General features: G+C 37.9%; 1 long non-coding RNA gene across 1 annotated transcript in view; it reads right to left on the bottom strand.

Annotated features, from left to right (window-relative positions):
- Window positions 1-2,839: 2,839 nt before the first annotated feature.
- LOC144252003 (uncharacterized) overlaps window positions 2,840-9,639 on the bottom strand; it is a 47,296-nt gene continuing 40,496 nt past the window's right edge. The window contains exon 3 of the long non-coding RNA XR_013342850.1: window positions 2,840-2,924. This is a non-coding gene — a long non-coding RNA (uncharacterized LOC144252003). The remainder of the gene's footprint in view (window positions 2,925-9,639) is intronic.

Genomic DNA, 9,639 nt, shown 5'->3' with positions numbered 1-9,639 from the left:
ATCAAGAATACAAACAAAAATAAGTGTAGGTGAGGATGTAGGGGGAAAAGTCACACTCATACATTCCTGTTGGGACTGCAAATCGGTGCAACCAATTTGGAAAGCAGTATGGAGATTCTTTAGAAAACTTGGAGTGGAATCACCATTTGACCCAGCTATCCCACTCCTCCGTCTATACCCAAAGAACTTAAAATCAGCATACTATAATGATGCATCAATGTTTATAGCAGGCTCAATTCCACAATTCACTGTGGAATCAACCTAGATGTCCTTCAATAGATGAATGGATAAAGAAAATGTGGTATATATACACAATGGAATATAGCTCAGCATTAAAAGAGAATAAAATGGTGGCATTTGCAGATAAATGGATGGAGTTGGAGAATATCATGCTAAGCAAAGTAAACCAATCCCAAAAAACCAAAGGTTGAATGTTCTCTCTGATGAGTAGATGCTGATCCACAGTGGAGAGGGGAAAGCATGGGAAGAATGGAGAAACTTTGATAGTCAAAGGGGAGGGAGTAGAAGGGAGAGAGTATGGGGGCAGGAAAGATGGTGGAGTAAGAGACATCATTACCCTAGGTACATGTATGAAGACAAAAATGGTGTGACTCTACTTTGTGTACAACCAGAGAAATGAAAAATTGTGCTCTATACATAATCTATGAATTGAAATGCATTCTGCTGGCATGTCTAACAAATTAAAGTAAATAAGTAAATAGATAGATAAATAAGACGAATTAATGGTTTTAGGTGCTATGTAGCTATTTTGCACAACTTGCCATGTGAAATGTTTTCAGTAAGTTGTTTGACATTTTATTATTTTGGATTATAGTGCCTTGTAAGATATTTAATTGTGAATATTTCTCCAGTTCAATAGTATCCTCTCAGTAATTTTAAAAACCAATCTTTTTAATGAATATGGGTCTAATTTTGATAAAGCCCAATTTATCATTTTATTTCCTTTAAAGCATTACTTTATCTTAAGAAAGCTTTGATTATCCCTGAATCATATAAATATTTTCTTATATTTGTTTCTATAAGCATTATGGTTTTAGATTTACATTTATATTTCTCATGCATCTCAAATTAATTTTGACATGAGATAGGAATTGAGATTCATTTACTTAAAAGACCTTTCTTTTCTCTGTTGGATTGTTTTGATGCATTTGTCAAAAATCAAATTTTCCTATCAATGCAGGTCTATTTCTGAGTTATGGATTCCATTCTTTTTCATTGATTTATTTGCCAAACTTTACATCACTGTCTTAATTACTGTAACTTTGTAATAAGACTCAAGTCAGGTAGTTTAACTCCTTCAAAGTTGTTCTTTGGATAGACACTATAACATATCCAATCTTCCAATCCAATATCTGTTTTATAGGTTTCTTTAATTTTTCTCAACAGTTTTATCTGATTTACAAGTAGAATCTTGCAATAGTTTGTCAGAATTTTCAGAAATATTTGATAGTTTTTGACAGAATCAAAAATGATTTTAAAATTTAATATTCTAATTGTTTACTACCAGTATACAGATATACTAATGAAGTTGGTATAATAGCCTTGCTAAATTAACTTATTAATTCTAAGTTCTTTTATTCATGTAATTAAATTTATCAATATTTTTCTCGGTTGTTTCTCTGGTTTAGGTTTTGCTTATAAAATCCTGTGTTATTTCAAGAATAAAAATATGTGTTCTTGTTTTTCTAATACATTTCTACATTATACATTTATATTTTATACTTCCTGTTATTTAGTTACATGTTAAGGTAACAATATAGTTCTTATGACTCTAATAATTGACATAGTTAATTGTTTTAATGCCATTTATTCAATAAGCCATTCATCTTTGAATTGAATTTAGATTGCCATCTTCATCTTATACTAAGTTCCAGGAAGACAGAAGTCTGATTCTGGATTTGGGGCTTGATCTAGTGAATTTTTGTCTACATATTTGCCAGTAATTAGATAAATTATGGTAGTTTTTTTTTAATGTCTTGTCTAATTCTGTGCACTGATTCCTTCAGACAAAATATAGAATCAAAATATAGAATCAATATAAAAATCATATGTTTTTATAAAACATATCATTGAGTTTCTTATTGAAATCACACTGAATTTATATATGAATATAAACTAACTTATACTTTGGAATGTTGTGTATTCCCTCCTGAAACATAATTTGCATCTCCTTTTTAAAGATGTCACTTTATGACTTTATACGTCTGTTCATCTAGGTCTGTTGTTGTCCTCAAGCTTTGTTCATTTAGGGTTTTATAGCTGACCTCATGTGGGATCTTTTTACATCATATCTTCTAACTAAATATTTGGAAGCATGATTTTTGTCCTCACAATTCCTATCTTCATTGAAACTTTCAATATAATTGAACTTCATTAAATCAACAAAGTATAATGAAATTCTTTAAGAGGATCCTCACATAACTGTCTTCTCCATAGAGAAGGAAGAGAGGCTGCAGGATACCAGTGGCTTTCCTTGTAGTCCTACCACCTCCCCCATGGAGCTCCACCAGGTCCACCTACCTGTTCTCTGCGTATGTGGTTGAGCAACAGCAGCATGATACATATAAAGAGCTGTGAATCCAAAGGGTTCTTTCCCAGGTGAAAGCTCAGGGATCCCTCAAAATGAATGTTTTCCCTGTTAATGACAATTTGCTTTTATAAATAAATAAATAAATAAATAAATAAATAAATAAATAAATAAACAGTCTAAAAGAAAGAACCACACATTGTTCCATTTTCACCAATGAACTCTCACCTGTAGGTGATCCTTGAGAATCTGGCCTGAAGATTGTAAATTGAGTCCATCAATTTACCAGATTCAAGGAATAAATAAAACTATCTTCAAACCTTCAGCCTATTTCCAGGAAGTAGAGCACTTTCATTTGGAAACTGGAGTGAGCAACCTAAGAGTTCAGAAAAATCACAGTGAGTATGATGTTCAGATCTCTTTTGGGGCATAAAGAAATAATGCTGATTTTCAGATGCTGTCTTCAAATAATAGAATGATTAGATTTCTTTTTTTAAATTTTTTTTATTGTTGGTTGTTCAAAACATTACATAGTTCTTGATATATCATATTTCACACTTTGATTCAAGTGGGTTATGAACTCCCATTTTTACCCCGTATACAGATTGCAGAAGCACATCAGTTACACTTCCATTGATTTACATATTGCCATACTCATGTCTGTTGTATTCTTATTTGATTGTTTTATAACATTTAAGCCAAATAAAATTTCCCAGTGTATTATGAATAGACAAGGAAATATTCCCTCATGTGCTCCTTGGGGAAAAAAGGAAAAGAAAAACCTATTTAGATTCAGAAATGTCACCCAATTTTCTAAAGTATCTTACCAGCCAGGTTTTATCCTCATAAAAATCAATATAATAACACTAAATGGAAGCATCTGAACCTGCCAGCCTAAAGTGTTGTGTGTGTATGTGTGTGTGTGTGTGTGTGTTTGTGTGTGTTTGGTGCACACGCACATAAACATGTATGTTCAGTCTCATGAAGTTTTTTCGGAGGCACAAAAGAAAAAAAAGAACAGATGAAGTGGCTAACATGGTTACCATTTATCACTTTCCTTATTCTGAGAGTGAGGGCAGCTCCAATTCAAATTTTGACTTAACACCCTCTAAGATTTCTTTGCTGGACACCCAGTCTCTCTCTTTCACATGGTATTTACCAATATCATGAATGAGTAACAATATTTATCAGTATTATCTTGTGGTTTTAAAAACTCTTTTTTTAAGTACTTTTTTTTACATTCTTATTCATTTATTTATTGTAATTCTGGTGATCAAACCCAGGGGTGCTCTCCCGTGGAGTTGTATCCTCAGACCTTTTTATTATTTATTTTGAGACAGGATCCTGCTAAGTTAGTTTGGCCTACAACTTGTGATCCTCTGGCTCAGACTTGCAAGTCCCTGGGATTATAGGAATGTGCCACTTCATCCAGCTCATTCTTTCTCATCTCTGAGCCACCAGACTGGCTCAATTAATGGACCTGTGGCCATCGTCTGTGGGGTGTGTTGTTACTCTTTCAATGTTTAACTGGGTCTCGCTTGTTTTGCAGTTGAAACCTACAGGAATTGCTTCAATACTCTTATTTAGTTCTTACTATGTCAGATAGTGGCTGCCCATCACAAAACCCAAGCTAGCAACAATTATGATCAAGTTAAAATGGAGTTACTACCTATTGAGAAAATTGTGAGTGTGAGGACAGTTTTTCCAGGAAATGTGGAAGTTTCAACCTGCCAGTACCAAGGATTTCAAAGAGCGTTTCCTGGAGGGACTAGACACCTGGCTGTGGTCTGATGATTACTATTGAGAACCTGAGGGGTAGGAGGTGAGAGAAGGACAGAGAATGGGATATGAACAGACCTGGAGGCAATAGATAACCCTACATGTGTAAGGATAATTGTGATGCTCCTGAATGGAGAACTAGACATGAGGCTAGACCAGCATTATGAATTGGATCATGATGGATCTAGAAGCCATGTGTTAATGAATTTCTATCTTGAGGATGATGGAAAGATACTAAACGTTTTTATTTACAGAATCAAATTTGGATTTCAGATCCTTCTGACTATAGCATGCAGAATGAAAAGGTCCAGGGCTAATTAGGAAATGGTGTGCATTACTGCTGGCAACAGAGGATTTAATAAAAATTTGTTTATAGGGATGGAGAGCACAGTATAATATGGAAAATATGAAGAGGCAAATTGAGAGAGCTTAGAGAATATTGGCTATGGGGGGAGGTGGGGAGAAATAGCAAGGATGATGATGCCCCTGTTTCTGGCTTTGTGATGACAAGCTGTATTTAAGCACCCAAAGCAGATTATGGGAGAAAGGCAGAGTCTTTGACGTCAGATCTGTGTGCGCTCTCAGCTCAGACACTTGCTAGCTGTGTGTGCTCACACTTTGTGAGTTCACTCCAGTCGCCGTTTTTTGTTTCCATTCTGTTTTCCCTACCCTGCTTCCTTACCTTCTTCTCTATCATCTTCCACATGATGATGCATGATTGAAAAGTATGCAAAGATGAGGCTTTGGATTCTCCCTCTGGTTGATATTTGGCAGTCTGTCCTCTGCCTGCTGCTTAGTCAAAGATCCGGGAACACAGAACCTAAGTCATGGCCAACCCTTTCAACTTCCCTCTGTACTGGGTGGAGGCAGGGGGAGAGTCACCACTGGAACAGCTGTGTGCTCCCTTGAAAAGAACTCCTCCCTCTCTTACTTGAATTGTCACAGACATTAGGCTAAAACAAGATGGATTGCTACCCAGAATGAGGTTTAGATGACAATTTTGATGACATCACACATATACAACAAGGGTGTAAGAAGTCTTATTCCTTTCACAATAAGGCTTTCTGGAGAAGTTGTGGCATGACTTCCCAGCTGGCTTTCTAAGAAGGGAAACTGAAGAAGAACAAAGAGCTTAAAAGCTGTCAGTAAACATCAAAAAAAAAAATGGAGTCAAACTTATTACCCAAAGTTACATTTCTGAGTTATAAGGTCTGTGTTAGTTGGCTATTGCATTAATTCTACTTTAGTAAAAAGTCTTCCCAATATTCAAGAAATATTTCTTCATTCCCATACCAAAATTTTCCTTTTTTAATCCCAAGAAAGGCTAATGGCTGTTGCAACTTCTTGGCCCAAGTTATTATGTTCTGGGCCTAACTGAGATGCCAACCAAGATTGCAGAGACAGTAATTGGTCATAGACATGCAGATTGTGCCCAAAGTGGCACCCAAAACTAACCCTAATGTTATTTCCCTGGTTGTTGATAAGAAGGAGCAGTTTTGCAAAAAAAATGAGCAATACAGAGAAACTGCTGGAACCTCCATGTGGAGGACTACTATCCCTTCAACACGAGGTGTCTACTTTTTATCTCTTTCCATAACTTCAGCCAGAGGGCTAACACTGGACCAGGAAGAAAGACTCTCACTGTGATGGGAAGCAGAACTGAGAGGAGGGAGAGAAGGTAGAGGGGTAAATGAGGCAGTGTCCTTCCATTAACTAAGCAAAGAATCATGGCCAACCTTCCTTCTGGCTGACACATGCAATATTTCAATCTGTAACAAGAATCCTTTGTGCCAAATGTAATAAATCTGCTCTTGTTTAAGTGGCAGGTGATTGAGATCACTAATTTTGCTTTTGGCAAACCAATACAGAGGAAAATTCCCTCCTGTGATGGAGGGAACCAGTCAAATTCTAGGACAAGGACTCAATTGCTTAAAAGCCAGACAGCAGTTTAAAAGGAATGTAGGTGTTCGTGAAAAGAGATTTTGAGGTGCCCACTTCTCTTGGTCTCAGTCCACCTATTGCAAGGGCAGAAGGGGGAGGGGAGGGCAGAAGCCTCGAGGAGGGCAGACTCCAGCCCAGCCTTGGACCAGCGTGGCTGCTGTTCCACTTCATAGGCCATTGGCAGGCTCTTGACCTAACTCTGACTGCAGATAATGGGTGAAGATAGACACAAGGCGGAACAAAGGCAGCTGGATGGCTACATTGCAGGTGATTTCTCTTAGGGCAGGAGGGATTCTTTTCAGAGGGTTGGAAAACTGTTACCATGGTAACTCTCCAAGCTCTGAAGTGATATAATCAGATAAAGCTCTGGAGAGCCAGGGAAGCAGTGGGTTTAGCACAGATGAACAGCTACATTTTACAAGTTGGGAATTTTCTTTCTTTTTTAATATTAAGTCTGAAAATTAAGAAAGAAATAAAAAGGGAGAGAAAGAAAAGGGAAAAAAGGAGAAAGGGGAGAAAAAATGAAGGGAAACAAAATAACATAAGAGAGAGAGATAGGAGGAAAGAAGGAAAGAAATTCAAACATAATGTATTCCAAAGAAATATTCTTGGCAGACAGAAAGTGCTGTCTATGGAGAGGAGTCTGACAGGGGTGAGTTTGATTCTCTATGGGTTTGACCTTTATGCTTTATGAAGTTTGATGGAAGACTTCATTCTCTAGATTTCTACTATTTATTAGCATATCTGAAATGTTCCTTGTTACATGACATACTTACCTTGAGGTAATTCACTTAATATCAGTTTAGCACAAGATTTATGCCATTTTGTCTGCAACAGTAAGCTATTAATGGCATTGTGAAAAATAATGGTGATCCATGTCCTTGATAACAATAATGAAACTAGTCAGAGGCTACTTCTATATCCACAACAGTACAATTTCATCTATTCTGAGTAGTAAAACATTCTTCTTGAGAGCCTCACTTACAAAACGCTTAGAAAGAGTTGGATTAATTATGCCACATGGTAAGCCCTTCAAGTGGGTTATGACCTCCTGTGCCCCTCTTCTTTTGTCACACTGAAAAAAACCCCTTGAGTTCAATCCAACTCCCTGCCAAGGATACACAGGCTGAATGTGGTTTGGAAGCACACACCCAGCCTGGCCAGGCATACTCTGGCCTCCCACCTTACTGAGCTCCCACCACTACCACAAGGCCCTGCACAATCCTTTTCACGTGCTTATATCCTCCCAAGGATCACTTACCCTTCTTTCCTTCTCAAACCTGCAACATCTTTTCCTCCTCCTCAGCTTCAGCTAAGACTTACTCATTTTGCAGGGAAAATGGAATCCATTAATAAAACTATTCTTCATTCCCTACCTAACCCCCCAATCCATGTTCATCTGTAATGGCATGCTCTGCTTTCCGGCCCACTACCATGAATTATACCCAGACTGTGGCCCAGGACCAACCTCTCCAGGTTCACTGGATCCCCTCTTCTCCAGAACACCATTAGTCCTGCCATCAATCTTCTCCCTCTATTTTCTGTATTATCAACTTTTCCCTTTCTCCTAGATGATTTTCAGTGACATAAAATAATGCCATTTTGTCTCCCATATTTAAAATAGACAAATGCACACTTCTCTTGACTCTTCTGACCTCCAATATGCTTTGTACCTTTGTAGCACAATCCTTCAAAGCTATACCCTTTTGGTTCAAATCCATTAATTGTTTTGCTCTCATCACTCTGAAGAAACAGCTTTCACAATGGTCACGAAGGACATCCACACTGCTGAATCCCTAGCCAAAGTTCAATGCTCCTCTCCCTTGACAAGCCAGCAGCATCTCGGGAGCTTGGTGGCTTCCTCCTTCCTCACATTCTTTCTTTCCTTGGCCTCTGAGACATCAACCCCCTGATTTTTCTTTGACTTCATTCTGTTTCCCTCTCAGTCTACTTTGATAACTTCTTTTCTTATTTTTAGCCCCTAAATGTCAGACTTCTTTATTCCCCTGACGAGTACTTTGATGACTCCCAAATCTCTATATAGCCACAAAGTCTCCCCTAAATTTAGACATTTCAACTCTCCATGTGACATTTCCATTTGGATGTCTACCAGGCAAATCAAAATAGTATGCTTGAGTGCCCACCCCCAACTTAACCCTCCCCTCTCCCAGTATTACCCATAGAGTAAATGGCACTACCATGCACCTGGTTTTCAAGTCCAAGTGTTTGAAATCATCTGTAAATCCTCCTCCCTCATGTTTCCAATCCAATTTCTAATGAAATCTATTGATTCTACCTTCAGAACACATCCAGAATCCAACCATCCTCCTCTCTTATGATGCTGTCATTGAAGCCACTGCATTTCTTGCCTTTCACACAACCACCATCATTTCTTGCCTTTTTTTTTATTATATAAATTCTGTTCTGTTCTTATAATGTCAGGTTCTCTTGACACAGTAGTCAGAGAACTTTCAAAATGAAGTCTGAGGGCTGTGGCTGTGGCTCAGTGGCAAAGCGCTTACGTTGCACATGTGAGGCACTGGGTTCAATCCTCAGCACCACATAAAACTAAATAAACATAGATATTTTGTCCATGTATAACTAAGAAATTTTTTTTTTTAAATGAAGTCTGATCATGTCATCCCCTTGCCCCAAACCTTCTCCTGCATCTGATCTTATCAGGAACAAATATCCAGATTCCATTCTCATCCCACAGGGGCCTCAGCAATCTAACCCCTTTCTACCTCTCATACCTCACTTCCCACCACTGCTCCTCTCAATCCTTGGTCTCGGTCCATTCTGTCTGCTGCAGATCTTTGATCACATTAATTCTCAAAATTCCAGGCTGTTGCATCAGCCATTGCTCTTTTCTCTTGGATTATATTATACCCTCACTTCATTGTGAGCTTTATTTAAATGTTGCTTGCTAAGAGAGGCTGTATCTGGCCACCCTAGATAGATCATTCCAATCATCCTTTATTCTGCTGTACCATTGTTTCACTGCCCTTATCTATATTTGCCCTTCATTTTTCTGTTTCTTTCTTTCTCACTTGTCATTGGAATATGAGATCCACAAGACACATTATTTCTTTTTTTCCATTGAGTGAGCCATATCCAGCTCACCCCTCTCATCCCTCCACTCTTTGGAATTATCAATAAGACCTCTTCACTGAGGCCAGGGAGGTTAGGTAACCCATTCCTCAAAGCTTTGGCCAAATTTCATTGATGTCAGTGTTTGTAGGAGAGATCAATAGGAGGAGTCAGACAAATAAGAGAGAGCCAGAGCTGGAGCAGAGAGTTTCCTTCCATCTTCTAAGAAATCAAAGTATTCAGAGATTTATAATAGGGACACACTGTGTGGTTCTGAAGTC

This window comes from Urocitellus parryii, unplaced genomic scaffold (genome assembly GCF_045843805.1).
Source record: "Urocitellus parryii isolate mUroPar1 unplaced genomic scaffold, mUroPar1.hap1 Scaffold_35, whole genome shotgun sequence".
Taxonomy (NCBI): domain Eukaryota; kingdom Metazoa; phylum Chordata; class Mammalia; order Rodentia; family Sciuridae; genus Urocitellus; species Urocitellus parryii.
The sequence above is the reverse complement of the archived record's forward strand: the minus strand, read 5'-3'. Positions and strand labels throughout refer to the sequence as shown.